This window comes from Platalea leucorodia (assembly GCF_965183815.1).
Source record: "Platalea leucorodia genome assembly, chromosome: Z".
In the NCBI taxonomy this organism is placed as follows: domain Eukaryota; kingdom Metazoa; phylum Chordata; class Aves; order Pelecaniformes; family Threskiornithidae; genus Platalea; species Platalea leucorodia.
This window is the reverse complement of record NC_138858.1, coordinates 50,651,371-50,668,300: the sequence shown is the minus strand read 5'-3', so window position 1 is coordinate 50,668,300 and position 16,930 is coordinate 50,651,371. Positions and strand designations below refer to the sequence as shown.

Sequence of the window (16,930 nt, the reverse complement as noted above, 5' to 3'; positions counted from 1 at the left end):
TAATTAACTACATCATTCACATTTTCTGGTTTTCTAATGGCTTTTTAAAGTAGTGCTGTTTGGCCAAGCTCAGTGAGAATTAAGCAATTAGCTAACATCCTGGCTTAGTGCAGAGAAAAAAAGTCTGTTCTAAGCTGTTGTCACACGTATTTTCTTGTCCTTAAGATCAAATCTATCCAAAGTCTTTGGAAAGAGCCTTTATTTGAATTGAAGAGGTGGGAAAAGGAAGGGTGAGGAGGACCTGAACTATCATTCTAAAATAAGTCATTTTTGAGTGGAGATCTGTAAGTGTCCCGACTTCTGTATGGCTTAAGGCCTGCCTTCAGGTGTGACTGGACAATGATGAAGGAAGGAAATGATTCTGTTAAAAAGTCCAGAGTGAAATCCAGTCCTCCTCCACCTTAATTTAATTGAGGATTTCAGCCTTAATTGTTTTGTTAATTTTTAGATGAACAGTTGGATAAAAGAACATTTCAAAGCATATGTAAGGAAGACAAAGTACAGAAATATTCCTGGGTTTCATATACTCTTAACTACCTTTAGAGTGTGTTCCTGAGTCCAGTGCTGCTGGGAGAAAGTCTGCCTGCGTGAAGGTGGAATTAACCACAAATATGGTTAGCAGTGTGAGAAAAACCATTGTATCATGTGGCATGCAGATCAAGCTAAATGAATGTATAGAAAGGACAGTGATTTGCAAATACGTGGAAGAAAGCCCATTTACTACTAAAGGATATGCTGGAATTACAGTGAGAACAAGAGAATCCCAGAGTCAATAGAGTAAACTCGCATTAATATGCTCAGATGATAATATTTGGCTTTAGGGAAGCCAAAGGATTAAAAAAAATTTAAAAAATCTAATCTTAGGTATTGTCATTGCACAAAGCCTGAATGCGGAACTGATCCCTGGGTGGCAATGCAAATGTTAAAGTGTGACCATTAACATTTCTAACAAATGAATGTAACCTTATCTTACTCGTAGTCAAGTAGAGTTGTGGGGGACAAACTCTGAGATACCACCATGGGAAGCTGCAGTCCTCTCCTGTTGCTTTAATACCACACAGTCCTTTAATATGCTAGATGCATCCATATATAGCCAAAGTTATTTGCCTAGTTTCTGGAACATATATTTCAATTAAAAATAAGGTATGACTTACAAATCTTTGAGATAGAAAATTTCATGTTCTGTTTGTTTACAAGAATCCCGAGGCACAGTCCTTATAAAATCTTGACTCAAACTTTAAGACACAGTTAATTTATTGCCCAAAAAATAAGCGGTATGTTAATACAGCATGTAGTGATCTGTGGGTCGTGACTCATGGAAAGGGTGGAGAATGTACTTCAGAAGTGGAAAAAAGGGAAACAACCCATTTTTGTATGTTTCTGCTGATCTGGTGGTGTGCATTTGCTTAGAAAATTAAAACCATCCTTATGTTTAAGATAGAAATAGCCAATTGCTGAGCATTGACCTAGTTCCTGAAATCTGCCTTTCAAATGTTGCAGGAGCCTTGCTTGCAATGAAGTGCCAAAATTCTTCAGGATGCATCTCAGAAAAAAAGAGTTGTGGGCCCTCCTTAGCATGCTTGACAATAGGTGCTTAGTTGTCCTTCCCCTGCAGTAACTCAACTCATTTTGCTGTGTTGTGTTATATAGCTGTTGTTCTGCCGTGCACTGTTGCAGTAAGTGGAGTATTTAATCAGGTACATATACATCTCAGTAAGTACACAAATGTTTTTCCTCTCTGACATGCAGCAAAGCATGTACTGTCAGTGTGAGCACGTTGATAAAACAGACAATCGGTAAGGCAGCAGTTTTTCCGTGTTTCTGCAGGTGTTGTGTGATTGCATGTTTGGGAGACTTACATGCTGAAAAACATGATAGTTTTTAGTCCCAAAAAACTGGTACTTATTGCCTTGTTGTGTCAAAAGATAGGTGAAACACACAAACTTGCATAAAAGCTACGTGTCTGTCCCCTACCGTGCATTCAATCTGTCAGTTTAGTCCAGTTTCTCAGAAATGCCTCATCTGCCTGGTTTCACTCTTTCATGTGCCTTCTTTCATTTTGCCTCCTGCATCTCAACTTCATGGCCTGACTAACAGCATCCCAGCCATCATTTTCATGTTCAGCCATTACATGTTCAGCACACTCCTTCTGTGGAAGGACTAATGTGGGCTTCTAGCAACACTAACCACCACCAGCCTCTGAGAATGAAGACCCTGACAGCAGGAAGTTACTTAATTTGTTCTGATGAATGCTTAAAATGTTCCTTTTGTTTTTAAACTTACATTCTCTGAAACATGATTTTTTTTTTCTCATTATCTTTGTCAGGTGCTGGTATCTGGGACACCTGTAGTGTCATGGGTAGCAACATAAATTTTAAGCCTCTTCACTAGAGGGGAAAAAAAAAAAAAAATGGCACTTTTAATAGTTGCATGTTTCTGTGATATTTATAGCTTCCATTAAGCTAAGGAGTTTTCCTTCTCTCTTGAAATCCAGGATGCAGGAACTCTCTGTTGCTTTCTTCTGGCAAAATTCTAGCATACTATATTAGGAATCTTCAGTACGGCATCTCTATTCTTTGCAGCTATGGTGCACTTAAAATGAAAAACGTGTACGTGCACTGAGTCCTTTCAATCAGTTTTATGGAAGACTGTTACTCAGGCTGTACACAAAAGCATTTTCTAGGTTATTGCCAATACTGTGTATGCCTTCCAGACTTGCATACTGGTGCTTCCCAGTGCATTTTCATGGTTTTGAACCACGTCTTTTTAGGTAAGATTTGCAAACTTTATGACAATAAGAACACATTACTTATCTTAATTTCACTGCCACTGCTTCCCTAATAGCATACCCCAGAGCAGAACAGTAACAATGTTGCAGTTATATATTAGGGCACTTTAAGAGGTTCCTTAATTAAAAGACAGTATTCAAATATTACCATCATCTTTTATTGAAATGTATCACAGCACAGCTTTTTGTCTTTTGTCAGTGCTAAATGGATGCACCGTGTTGCTGTGAAATAAAACATAGGTGTCTTGGAAAGCAGTGTTCTACACTCTTCTAATATTTCTTTGGTTGCTAAATATTTCACTTGGTGTTTCCAAGACTACAGTACTTATAGTAAGATCATGGAAGGGACGTGTTTGAACATGGGTCTCTATGCTTCTCTGAAATAGGGTGATAAATGAAGAAATTGAGTATGCAAAGAAACAAAACTAAATAGTGATACGGTCGAAGGAAGCATGTTCCTGGTGGTGGCTTAGGTCTTGCTTCTTAATAGCCTGAGGTCTTTACCACAGTAGAATGCAAATAAAAGCCAAGGGAAGGTGTTCTTGTATCAGCTTCTAGTTTTCTCTTGTCAGGTGTGGATTGGTAATATATTTTACCACAATGAAGACTTCAGGCAACTAGTTGCTTTCACATCTGTTTTCATGATACCAAGGAGGTGATATTAATCTCTTAATAACTCTCTCTTAATAACTAATTTCTCTTAATAACTATATTCAGGTTTTCTTGGTTGTTTAAATAGCCTGAATTCAGTCTTTTATGATCTGATCCAACCCTTTTTTTTTATTTTGAGAAGAGTAGCACTTTCTGTGACTGCACCAGGTTTCTTACAGCTCCCACTGATACCCTTTATAGGTTCTGTAAGCTGATCTTGCACTTCCCAGGGAGAAGACAAGTCTTTCTTCACATGCTTCCTATGTGCTGTCGTCCCATCCACTGCTACATTTCAGTAAACTCTGCCAAATCCCCACTACCAGATGCGTTGCATGGTAGCAGAAGTTTAGAGAGCATTTTATCTTGCAGGTTTTCAGAGAACATGTCCATTGTTTCTTTCTTAGGCTGAGCTCGTCGCCTACACCAGGAATCTGTTATTTTCCTCCACTTTTTTTTTTTTTTCATGTTCTGTCCATTTTTAACTTTCAAAGTTAATTTTTGGTCTGAGAAGCCTTTGCTCATGATCTGGTGCACTCCCACCTGGTTTGGGCCACCGCCTAGTACAGCTGAGCTCTTCAGTTTCCTTTGACCTTGCAGTAAAATTACTGCTCTGCTATAAAAGAAGAAAGTGTACTCTTCTCCTCCTTCTTCTGAGCTTCCTTCTCTAGTTAATTAGTTTCTGGTTTGTTGCTTGTCTCTCATTTAGACGATTTCCATCTTGTATTTTGTCAAATGGCCATCACAGTTTTGCTGCATGCTATGCCATAAATGGCATAAATGTTTAAAGTGGTTTAGAAAGTGAAGTTTCCTTTGTGTCTTTTTTGATGTATGAAAGAGGATTGACAGATCTGTATGTAAAGTGGGAAGGCCCATCTTAAAATACAGGCAGAAAAAACCCTGCACATACTGCTCGATTTATCAACTGAACTGAATGCTGAATGCTACAGAAGACATAAATGATCTTGACTCTGGTTACTTAAGAAAATTAACCACTGATGGATATTGTTAGTTCTAGCTTTTTTTCTAGAGAAGGAGTCATAGATACAGCTAAGGATACATCTATCAATGCAACTGTTAAAAACTTGAACACAATAAAGATAATGAAGCATTCAGTATGCGTAACATGCAGAATAAATCACCCTCAGCAGGCATGCACAGTAAATCAGGTGTTTGCTACTGAAGAAGTACTGGGCCAGGCTCCCTGTTCAGTTTGGCTGTGCTGTGCAAGCGCAGCTTCTGGCTCGAAATGACTAAAGCTCAGGCTCTCTTATTCATTAAATTTGATCAGCCTACCACATTCAGTAAGCCTATGAAAGACTCGAATGTAAAAGGTGACAACTCTAGAGAGCCCTCAGATTTCAGAGTTGTCATACTGAGTTACATATTGAGCTGCCAGTTCAGATGTTTCAAATTCCTTCTTTTTCCTGTTCAGTGCTGTTGTAGAAGTAGCCTGAGGGAACACCTTATCAAAGGGGGCAGAGTTAAATAAGCAGCAAAATGCTTGGCTTTTATTTCTCAAACCTGATCTGTTTGTGCTGCTTTCAGCCTGATGGAGCTGCTTTAAGATTTTTTTTTTTTTTCCTTTAAATTATCCCCTACATGCCTTAAAATATCTGTTGTGATTTTCAAGTATTAAGAAGTTCACAAAGAAAACAAAAAAGGCAGTATTTTGTGTTTATGTATACATACCCAAATGAAAATGAACTGAATATTTTGTGATCCTTTATCATGGCTGTGAAATTTTTTAGGAGCTCTTAGTTAGCTGTATTGATGCTATTTATTTAATTTAATACTAGTTGATGGGATGGAAAATAGCTCTTTGGGAGGGTGGAAACAAGCATTATGCCAGCTTTCTCTTGATGAGAATGTGTCTTGCCGTTATCAACATATTTAAAGAAGGACGTAGTATGCTTTTAATATCTACAGGCTCTGCGGAGCTCAGGCTTTCTGCTTAAACGTTGGGAGGAAGGAGATTGTAATCTTTGATCTGGACGCCAGCGTTAGAGCCCTTGAATCACTTGTTTCTTTTAAATCTCCAAATTTTTCAATGAGAAGACATCTTCAAGAGCAAAACCCAGTATAAGTCACTGACAAAAGGAGCTGTCACAAGAAATACTTGATACTGCCTAGCAAAAGTTGATAGTTTTGCAGCCACCCTTGGAGACTGTGCTGAAGCATTTCTGAAATTAACAAATGCAATGCAATTTTTGTAATTTTTTTTTTTTAATGGAAGCTGAAGCTGCAAAACCCTGATATTTTTTGTGTGCCTTAATTTTAATGCTCGGCAGTTCAACTGTTTTTTCCCCTGTTCTGCTTTTCATGTCAGAACAGGGTAGACGGGCAAGCATGTAGGTTTAGGGGTGTTTCTACTTGCCAACAGCTAAAGGCAGAGGTAACTTGGACATAGTCTGAGAGCTGTGGACTTTCACTGACTCCGTATGGAAGTACGCTTTGTGTTGGTGAATAGAGTCAGTCGTTGCCCTGAAGCTAAGTGTTCAGCCTCTTACCTTTAACTGTTTTTGATGTGAAAGGGAGTATTGAGAGTAGAAGCTTCCTCTGCTGCTAGCTTACTGTATTTTTATTGTAACTTTTCTGTAATTGATCTGAGATATTCTGTTGGAGATAATTCTTAAGACCAACTCGCAAAATATGCATTTTTAAATGGCTATTTTAAAGATCTCTGCCTGCACTTACATTTTTAATTCCCAACATTAACAGTTCACAATGATGAAAGTTTTCCTTTTTCAGACTGTTCCTCAAACCTTTGGTTCTGCAGTTCCTGTCATGACTCTTACTTATGCGTGAGACATGCATGATATCAAAGTTCCCATTATAGCTATTCTTCATGTATTCTCAGAGATCCTCAAATTATAAGGTACCCGTTAAGCCATAGACTTTAACATGCAATCACTTGCAATGATTTTCTCACTTTCATCTTCAGAGTGGCTTAGCTGATCACTCTAAAATGCTGACTGCTGTAATTCTGGGTTAATATCCTGCCATGGAGTGAGAAGGAGTAGAGGCTGGGTAGAAAAGCTGAAGCTGTGAACCGCACTCTGATGCAGGTTCAGGGAAGTAATGCATCTCTGAACCCATTGGTTTTATTTTTGTTTTTCAAATAACTTTAGAGGTTTTTTTTTAGCTACTTGGGTGTACCCTCAAGAGAGCTGTAGTTTACTCTGTCTGAGGAAAGATACCATCTCTCTTTGTGTTTTCTCCCTCAAATAACGTGTGACACTGAGTGATTTGTTGACATGTCGTGCTCTGAGAGTGACCTGATATCAAAAGGGAGAGGCTCGCATGGAATTTTTTTTAAATAGTTTTAAGCTACATTATGTCTCTTCTTGTAATGTAAATTCAGTTCATTGTCTCAGAAAATAGTGTGGGTTTGTAATATGCTGTCTTCAGCAGGCACAGGGTCTTCACTATTGTTTCTTTTGCTTGTGGTATAACTGTTTCTCAGTGTGAACGTAACTACCCTTTGTGTTCTGCTTGATGGTTTATCATAAAGGACTACTTAGTTCATAGTTTGTATATTCTGGTAGTGGGACACTCTCAAATCAGAGTATTTTAATTTTGCTTTATCTTTGGCAGGTCTGCCTTACGGTTTAGGTGTTTCTAACCTGCACAAGATGGTTTCAAGTTGGTATGTGGCTGCCTTATCTCTGGAGATTGAGAAATAAATTGGGACCAAATTGTGATTTGTCTTCTAAGTTTGCCCAGACCAGCACTTCTTTGCTGGCATAGCGTGGCACTTCATGCTCTACTGCCCTAGCATGGTGGTATTGGCCAGCTGGAGCGCCGCTCCTCTGGAGCGGAGGTGCAGAGCTCATCTCATCACAGTGCACAGCAGGAAATATGGTTGCTTATCGGACGCTGCCTTCCCTCTGTTTTACGTCCATCTCTCGGGGGATGTGTTGCAGCACAGAGCTTTGTAGTTTCACTTGTTAAAAGAAACTGTGACCTCTTTAATTCTACTTAAAAAACAAAACCACTTCTGATGGGCAGTGACGGTGGTGACAGCTGAGCACAGGTGAAAGCTCTGGAAATTTGTGTCAGTCTCCTTATTCTGGCCTCAAACTACTTTAAGCACAGGTTAAAGTCTTGCCTCCACTGAAACCCCCAAGTTATGCCACTGATTTTGAGTTCAGTTTTCTTGCGGCTCAGGCCTGACTCATTTGAGAGGTCAGCATTGGTTTCCTTGTTTTACAGCTGGAAGATGTCAGGCAGGTTACTTGAGGAGCTGTATGATTGTCCATCGGTGGCTTCAGAGCCTCTGACCTTAAATGAGGAAAGAACAGAAGAATTGTTTGGGGCATACAGGATGATGTGGTAGGTAGAGAAAAATGAATTGGATTCAAATAAAATGGAGGAAAAGACGTCAACAAGATTGAATAGACGTTAATTGGAGATTACACCAGAATCATAGAATTTTAGAGGTGATGTCACATGATGTTTTTCAAAAAGACAGTTGCATAAACTGTAGTTATAAATCTTTACCTCATTATATATATTTGCATAAAACTTGCCTTTTGAGGTGCTTTATCAGTTTTGTGAACTGAAAAAACGATGCTATCAGGAATTATGTAAAGAAAGCACACTTGGCTATGTTCAGCTGGGAACTGAAGTTGTGTGTCAAGGGAGTGTATTACTTATAAAATGACATGAATCTTATGACTCATTGAGTTCCTCTAAACATAGGGGGCTTCCAAGCCAAATCCGCTTCAGGTAGATTTCGTGAAAGACTTCAGTAAAATTAATGTAGGACAACATGTTATTTAACTCTGTTTGGAACAAATATTACTTTAAATACAGCTTGCCATACTCCAGTTACTTAAAAAGCATTTAATTCCTAGGCTCTAGGATGATGGTTAAATAGTAGATTACTGTTAAAATAGGGCAATAAATCGTGCTAGGCACATATTTCAAAAAAATCTGCTAGGTTATGCAAACACCCACCCCCACACACCCACACACCCACCCACACCCCCCACCCCCCACCCCCCCCCCCCCGCCGGATTGCTTGTGTTTGTGGTAGCAGCTTGGCATTGCTGAACTTGTAAAGGGAAGAAGAAATGCCAACACAAGAATAGGCTTGCTGATCTACAGAACAGCAGGCAAAAGAGCCTACGGGGCCTTTTATTCTCCATGGAAAAATATCAAATGCCTATTTTCTTTTTTTAACATCAGAATTAAGCTTTGAAAATGAAATGACTCTTCAATTTGTAATGGAAAGAAAGGAAGATTTGGGGGAGGAAAGAAAATAACTGCAATGTATGTATTTCAGAGAATAAAGAAACAGGACTTACATGTGAGAGAGAAGAACTGGGGCTACTTAATTGCTGCTTTTAAAAACTATTTTAAAACCTGTCAAAGATTTCTAAGCCCATTATGCCATGTGGATATTAGCCTCTCAGTAAGCTGCTCTGCACTTGTACAGCGCAAATCTCTAACACTATGCAACCAATACCAGGCTGCTGCCAGTAGTGAGTATGAGGGAGAAGAGGTGATTAAAGTGGCCATGGTGAAAGCAGCGTGGATTAAACTGACTGCTGGAAGACTAGAAAGGATGTAATCAAGGACTCCTTGTATGGCTCTACCCCTAAAGAGATAAAACATACGCACATATGTCAGGTCAGTGAGATTCAGCTGCTCTTTTTAAGTCAGGAATAAAATGCCAACATTTCCATTATAAAAGGAGAGTAATGTTCCTACACAGAGCAGATAATCAAGAGGAAATTTACACATTTTAATACGTACACACCTAGATTAAAATCTAGCAAGAAACTGGCTGATATGTGTAGATATGTGTGTTAGCTGATTTAGTGGTTAAAGAACTGAAGGTTATGGGGTTTTCTGCAGGCTGCAACACTTATTGCTTTGCTATGTAGAAAAACATTACAAACTGTAGTTCCTGGTTGCTCTGACTTGTGAAGTATGTTTTAGATGGTGGGTTGGATTTTGGCGTTTTGTATTTTGTGTGTGTGTTAGTGTAGGAAATAATCTAATTACAGCAAAGAGCAACTGCCAGAGTATTTTTCCAGAGTGCTTGCCTGGGATCCCATAACTGTGCTGAGATCGTCTGAGGAAAGGCACTACCAAATATCAAAAAAATACAAAACTCCTGGATGTTTAGTAGTAGGTTTTTATGGGGTGTGCGTATAAGCATCATGCCTTTTTTTGAGGGCAGCACAGCTTAAATGTTAAGGCAAAAATATATTCTAGCTAGATTTTAAAATGGATTATGTTAATTATAGATTACATATATATTACTTTTTTTAGACTTAACTGCTTAATTGATGTTCATTGTAAACAGTTTTTCCATACCTAAAGAATTATAATACAAGCGGAGTTTCTGAAGTGCGCAATACTCGCGTGAAATAACTGCTTTGTAGCATCTGCCGTAACATTTTGCAAATGTGAGTACATCTTGATCATCCTTTGAAGACAGTAAAATTAGTCCCTCGTACGCTGCTGGTAGCATGCTTCATGTCGCCAGAATGACATTCTGCAGTATCTTTGTCTCTTGCTCACTCTCTCTTGACACAAGTGTAAATACAAATTTCTCTTTAGTCAGAGTGAAGAGAGGAGCTTACATCAGTCTGATCTCTCTCTACTTTATATAATAGGAAAAGTGATCAGGTACTCTATGGTACCTCACGTTACATAACAGTTTATGTAATTCAGTGTTCCAGAATTAGTCAGCTCGCGTTATTACCTAGTGAAAGGGAAAGAAAAATGGTAAAGGGAATGGGAGGATTTTATTTGGTTTTGATGTCCTTGTATTTTTTTTATCTAAAAAGACAGAACTTTCTCTTTGAAGCATGCTCTGAAATACAACTCAAACCTGTTTTACCATATAGTTGTTTGTTGGTCACTAAAATGCACATCAAGTGATTGACTCTTAAAAGGAACCACTTTTGAAAATAAGTAAAACTTGCAGTTGCCAGGTCTACAAACTCACTCTGGGTTCAGAGAGTCAAGCTGAATCTTTTTCCCACACTCGTACAGTAAATTTTCTGCAAGTAATCCCTTTGCTTCAGCTCACTGGAATTTAGTAAATAATTTGGTCATGCCCAGGAAGGAATAGAATTCAACTTAGGCTCTTAGCAATGTTGGCTCTGCAGGCATTGCAGGGGTGAATATCACTGAGAATGTATTTTTTTATGACCAAGCATATCAGACACTTATGTTTGCAATGCACAAGATAAGAAATGCTGCAGGATGCACTGACGGTGGTATGGTTCATGCTGTTACTGTTCCCCAGATGAACAGCCACACCTAAGTTTTAGACTGTGTTTTATGCAAGTTTACTTTTTTTAGTTTCTTAAACAAAAATGAACTGTAACTATGCAATCTCGGAACACAGAAGAGAGGTCTGAAAATGAAGTCTGCAGGGAAACAATTGAGAAGGGCAGAAAGTTTTGGGTTTCTCAGTTTTTTTCCTTGGTGATCCCAAAGAGGGCATGTTGAGTGTCTTGATAATGCATCATCTTTCTGCTTTCTAACTTTTTTTAGCTTTGCAGCTGGAAAACAAAACCCCTTTGTCCTGTTCTTAGTGGAGAAATTTGTTTGCCCTTGAGTTTTAAAGAATATTAGATTCATAAAGTGTACTTAAAATGTATTTGCATTTTCAGTATCGTATGTAAAAATTAACACTTTAAAGCTTAAGAAATCATGTTTAAAATTGTCTTGAATTAGGTTATGGAGAGAACTAGGGTCATTTCTGAAGCTGTAGAGTTTGGCTTTGCATAAAAGCAGCTGGAGCATAAACCAAGTATACGTTGTTTCTATGAAGAAAAACTTTTTAAGCTTCTGAAAAGCTGTAGCAATTTCCTTTCTTCAGAAGGGACTTCAACATGGCTGCTAGACGTGATTTAGGACAAAGAAAGGTGAGGGAATAGCCAGAAGCTTAAAGTGGCAGGATTTCTTAATACTGCTCTATTTGTCTTGTAGCTATGCAGCCTTTGGGATCCTATATTGAGGTAACTTGTAAATCAGTTGTTCTTTCCAGTAAGAAAAAAGAGCAGCGTTTGGGTAAAATTCCTGCCTGGGTGGCAGTCAAATGACAAAGCTGACAGACACCTTTAGGGGACCCAGTCAGAGGTTAAAGTTACTGTAATAGAGAACAGCAGGGAGCAGAGGCAGGGAGGGCACCTGAGAAGTGAGTATGCAGTGGGCTGTAAATGCCAGTCACCTGAAAGGATGAAATTTCTTTGGCTGTCTGTGCCTGTGCATGTGTTTATTCCAGCAGGCAGTGAAGGAAGGGGTGTGGAGCAAACACCAGAGGGATAGCAGGACCACCACAGCTTTCTGATTTTCAATAATATTTCTCATGTGCTATTTCCGGACATCTGAAGTGAAAGGTTAAAGAGGCTCTGAGAAGCTCTCTTTAGGGTAACTATAAAGTGGCAACTGGTGTTCTACCAGTTCCATGGTAGACAAATCAGATTTTGCCTATTAAAAGTGAGACCTTTCACGTCGATGCATCTGTTCTTGTCCTAAATTATTTTGATGTAGTATGCAGCTCTCCTTAGTGTAAAACTGTGAAGCTGTTGAGAAGCACGTAAGTGGCAGTGTTTTTTCAGGACAGCAGTTATAGGTGGCTACTCTAATGCCTGTGTCCGTGGATCTTCACAGAACTTCAGGGAAGCTCAGTGAAATGGCGAAGCAAGGCTGAGGCATAGAAACCACACAGGAAATCTGGGAAGAAAATTAACTGCTTGCAAATTCTATGCCTTTATCATGGAAGCATGTTTCTGGTGGTGTAGCCTGATGACACTGTGGCATAGGGAACTCTTAAAATAATCTGATACAATCGGAATTTGGCAGTTGTCATGCTGGTGAGCCAGCTGCTCAAAACCAACTTGTTTTATTGGCATAGCTGCCAGAGTCCACTGGAGACCTGTGTGTTGGTAAAGGGTACTTGACACTCAGGCTATGAAACATAGAGTGGTGGTGGTAGTGTTTTAGCTTAGTTGTTGGGTTTTTTCTTTAATTTAGGAACAATAGATATTTTCCTACCACCAATCGCTATTTGATTCTGTGTTCATAGCTCTAGTTGTTAGGAAGATGGATTTGTGTACCTGTCTTTTTAGGTATCATATTTGCTGAAGCGTAAAAGGAAAAATATTTACTATAAATAATCTACACTTGTTATGCACCCAGTTTAGAAATTCACAGCCTGCAGCTCATTAGAAAATGTGGTTTTGTTCTGTATGTTTATTGCTTTTTCTCCTCTTCATTCTGACTTTTTTTTTAACTGCCAGTGACTGTAAATCTGTAGCCAGCAGTTGATGTTGGCTATATCTTGTTTTTGATAGAAGCTGACTACACTTGTGGAACTGGAAGCCGTTGCCCTAAAGTTGCCAATAATTTGAGAACCTGGAGGAGACCGAGAGATCTCCATGGTGCTCAGTGTCGCAATGCCAAAGCTTCTCCTGTTCTGCTGACTGTTACAGAACCATGCTTTCCTATTCTTCGTATCTTAAGAAGCTGCTAAATACGGGCTTATTCTGGCAAGGCCAGTAGATCTGACACACTAAGAAGGCCACTATATTTCCTAGGTTTCTACAGTGGATCCAACTTCAGAATTGCCAGTACTAGACTGAAGGAATGGTGTGAAAAAGTATGCAAGTAGGAGACACAATAATAGGAATTCTGCTCTCACAGTAATAAATTCATCATAGATAACTTAGTGCAGAAGACCTGCAAGACAAGGAGGGATAGGCTTGTGACAGAAATGGATTAGTAAGCAGAAATATTTTTCTGAACATTATGGGCAGCCAATGCTGCCTCTAAAAATGATCCTGTGGTGTGTTGTTGATCCTACTCCTGGGTCTGGCAGTAAATTCTGAATAATGAATGTACCTGAGACTGTCATCAACAAAATTTGCGTGTCGTCTTAGTGCAGCTAATGGAAGAATAAGGAGCTATTGCTACTGCTCATGAATACTTCTTTTCAACGAGGCTGTATTTAGAAGAGTAGAATATGACAAATAAATTATGAATATAGTGCACTTTCTGACTGGATGAAATTTAAGTAGTTAACTGGTTGTTTATGCTCAAGACCTGTGGAATTGTGGCATGCCTCAGCTAGACTATGCAAAAGTGCCTGTACATGCTTGGAACTGATGTTTTCCTTTTGCTAGGAGGTTGGACAAGGCAGCAAGGATTCCTTTGTTTTGCCAGGGAAAAGCAGAACGCTCCTTGAAAGGACTTCCTTTTTAATGTTCCTTGTTGAACTGAAATAGGTAGGAAAACAATGCTTGACTAGAAATTTTCCCTCACAATGGCCTTTTTTCTTCATTGTCTGTCTTTTGAGCCTACGGATTTGCAATGGCACACCATGTTGCTCTTGCTTTGCCCCTGTGCTTCTGTTGGGACTTGTTAATTAGCTCCTGAACAATTTCCCTTACATCTTTTGGGGGTATTTGCCACACTTTGGGCACAGGCTTTTGTGTTGCTGCTCTGTGTCAGATACTATTTTGAATATGTCAAAAGCTGAGCAGAAAGCTATTTTAAGTCTGAGTGCAACTGTTGATTTGAACATTTCTTAAGAGTTCCTGGTAGAGTATTCTTCTAGAGATGCTTCTAGCTATGCTACATGTGGGCTTGGCATCTAAGCACCCCTAAAATATCTACTGGGCCATCTGTTGCTAAATTGTCTTGGATGCTTGTTGTATTGTCTTTTTTTTTATTTATTTTTATTTTGTGTATAATGCCACCACTTCCATGTCCACTAGTGGGATCATCTTTCAAATGCATGACTGTTTTTCATAGTATGGGCAGAAAATGGGAGGCTGCTCCTGCTTCCCGTTTGTAGGTTGTAACTCCTTTTTGCTTTGATGTTTCAAGAGCAAGCAAAGACAGACTACATCGTAACGTATTTTGGGATGCACTTGTTCCAGTGACTTACCTAAAATGAACTGGATGAACAGATTTCCAATGCTGACAGTCAAATTTGGGAGCTTTGCGGAAGTCCTCACAGGAGTAAGAAGTGGGATGGCCACTGAAGCAAATTTGTGATCCCATGTTTATGAATGCTTCTCCCCACTGCAAAACAGGGTACCCAAGGCCATGTAACAGCACTCATATGCTGATGAGGTAACTGGTCAGGATGCCTTTGGAGCAGCAAGGAGAACCCAGAGATAATGATGAGTTCACACAAGTGACAAATAACTTAGCAAGGAAATGCCAATGGGAAGATCGCCAGAAAAGTCAGCAGTCACGAGTGTGTCTCATGGACCAGACACACACAAAACTGTAATGGGATTACTTCCCTTAAAAAAGGATTTGTACAAAAAAAAAAAAGTATCTTCATTCAGAGCAAATTCATTTTTGATAAAACTTCACTGAGAAGGATGTAGTACAGTACACCACTAGAAAACCATGTTAATATTCAGGTAGTTCATTGCATATGTATATAAACAAAGAAGAAGCTGCTGCTATTTGGGCAAACTAATGTCAAGCTTCTAAGATGACATTCACAGGGGTATTTAAAAATTGATTAATTAACTGTGTCCATGTTTGTTGACTCTTGAGGATATTACTGTTAAATAATGTGGCTTTGTTTTTGCCTATTGCACAAGTACTAGAGCTTCCACCCATGAATCCTACTGCTAAAAAAAAATGAGCGCCGTAACTCCTGAAGATCCATCTTCTCCCAGTAAGGGAATGGTGTAGGTTTTCTGAAAGTACCATGTGTGCCCTGATTTGTTGTCACTCGAAGGTGAATCACAATGTGCAGTACCAAAACTGCTGCTTGCGAGCACATATGACAATGTGTTTAGAGCTATTATCTTCAGAGCAGTAGATGTTTTAACTAGCTGGTCCAGAAAAAGTGTTAGACTTAAGTGATTAGTTTTGTATGGTGGGTGTGACTGAGGATCCTGTATCTGGCAGTGACTATTACCTCTTCAGAGGTAATATTTCAGTTTACTTTTTGTTCTTATACTTTTCTGTAATGGAGTTTGGTATGTCCATATCATTCTGGTTTACAAGATTATACAGAGTGTACATAGAAGTACAGAAGGCTTGTATGTCATGTATCTTATGCAACATGTATGTTTCCATATAGATGCATATGCAGGACATAACAAATGTGTTTGTTAGCCAGATGGCTCTAGGAAGTCTTACTACAGGATTTGAGAGCATGAAATATAATTTCTTAAAAAAGAATTTCAATACATAGTGTACTTAAGGACACCCGAAGCTTTTGTTTGTGTTGTAGCTGGGGAGGGTGGCATTCATTTGGCTGAGCAGGAGGGTCTACATGTTGTAATCCTGACACAGGTCCCCTGGAGAACTACAGCTCTCGTCATGCCAGATGACCTTTCAAATATTTCCTGTGTTCTTGCTGGAAAAGGTCAGCGAGTGAAAGGAAGGAGAGTTCACCATGATGCAGGTTGCAGCATGTTGTTACCAGGACTTTGGGATTTGCTTTTTTTTAAGAAGCTATTAGAAATTTCGAGAAAGTTTGTATTGTGGTGTATCTTTACATTATTTGTTTAATGTGTGTCTTTTAACATTATGATTTTGATCACTGGGGAGAATATACTGCATCGGTGTTACAGCAAAGTCAATTCCAGTCTGCTCTACGTTCTGTCTCTTCATCACCAGCTGAAGTTAGAGACTTGGAAAATAATCTAGGTGACAGGAGGCCTCTGGATGCCATCTATTGCACTGCGTCTACTCAAAGCAGAACCAACGAGACATGCTTTCGCCAGGCCCTGTCCAGTTGTGTTCTGGGGACCTCCAAGGGTGGACGTTCAGATTCATTGGGTTCTTGGTCCACTGTTTGACTGCCTACATAACAATTTTTTTTTTTTTCTTTTATTTAATCAGTATTGTCTATGTTGCAAGCTAAGGTTCTGGCTTCTCATACTACCACTGTGCACTTCCAAGTCTGTCTGTCTTCTGTATCCTCCTGCTAGGTAGTGGAAGACCATTAAGACCACAAGCAGATGTCTCTTCTTTTCCTAAGGGTGAACACACCCACTCTTTCAGTCTGTCCTTCTATACCACGTGCCGCAGAGTTTTTGTCCCTTACCTGTGTCACAGCTCTGGATTCACTCCAAAAGGTGCAGTGATAAACTTTGTTTCCAGCTGTGCAGCTAGTAATAAGCGCTTGTTCCAAGCAACACCTAAAATGTTGGAAGTTACACAGCTTGGCAACTGTAAGAAAAGAATATATGTTAAATTCCAAGTTCTGATTTTTGCTGAGATACCCCAAGCCAGTACCCCAGACTTGTTCCTTTCATCACACCCTGCTGTTCTTGTCATTGATGATTTACCTGTTACCGCCTAGTCTGTCTAAAGACATTAAAGTATAGTTGCTATAGTAAAAAACCAGTATTATTATCTTAGATGACTGTTTTGTTTTTTAAATTATGTTAAAGAGGCATTAATCACCAAAAGTAATGAAAATAAACTTATTGGAAAGAGAAGTTAGTTTGTGGTATAATGTGACAGCCAAGCTACAAGTTGTAA

At 39.2% G+C, this 16,930-nt stretch overlaps 1 protein-coding gene across 14 annotated transcripts in view; it reads left to right on the top strand.

Annotated features, from left to right (window-relative positions):
* The window catches only part of CDC42SE2 (CDC42 small effector 2), an 85,479-nt gene that overhangs the window by 51,304 nt on the left and 17,245 nt on the right, over nt 1-16,930 (top strand). The window lies entirely within an intron of this gene.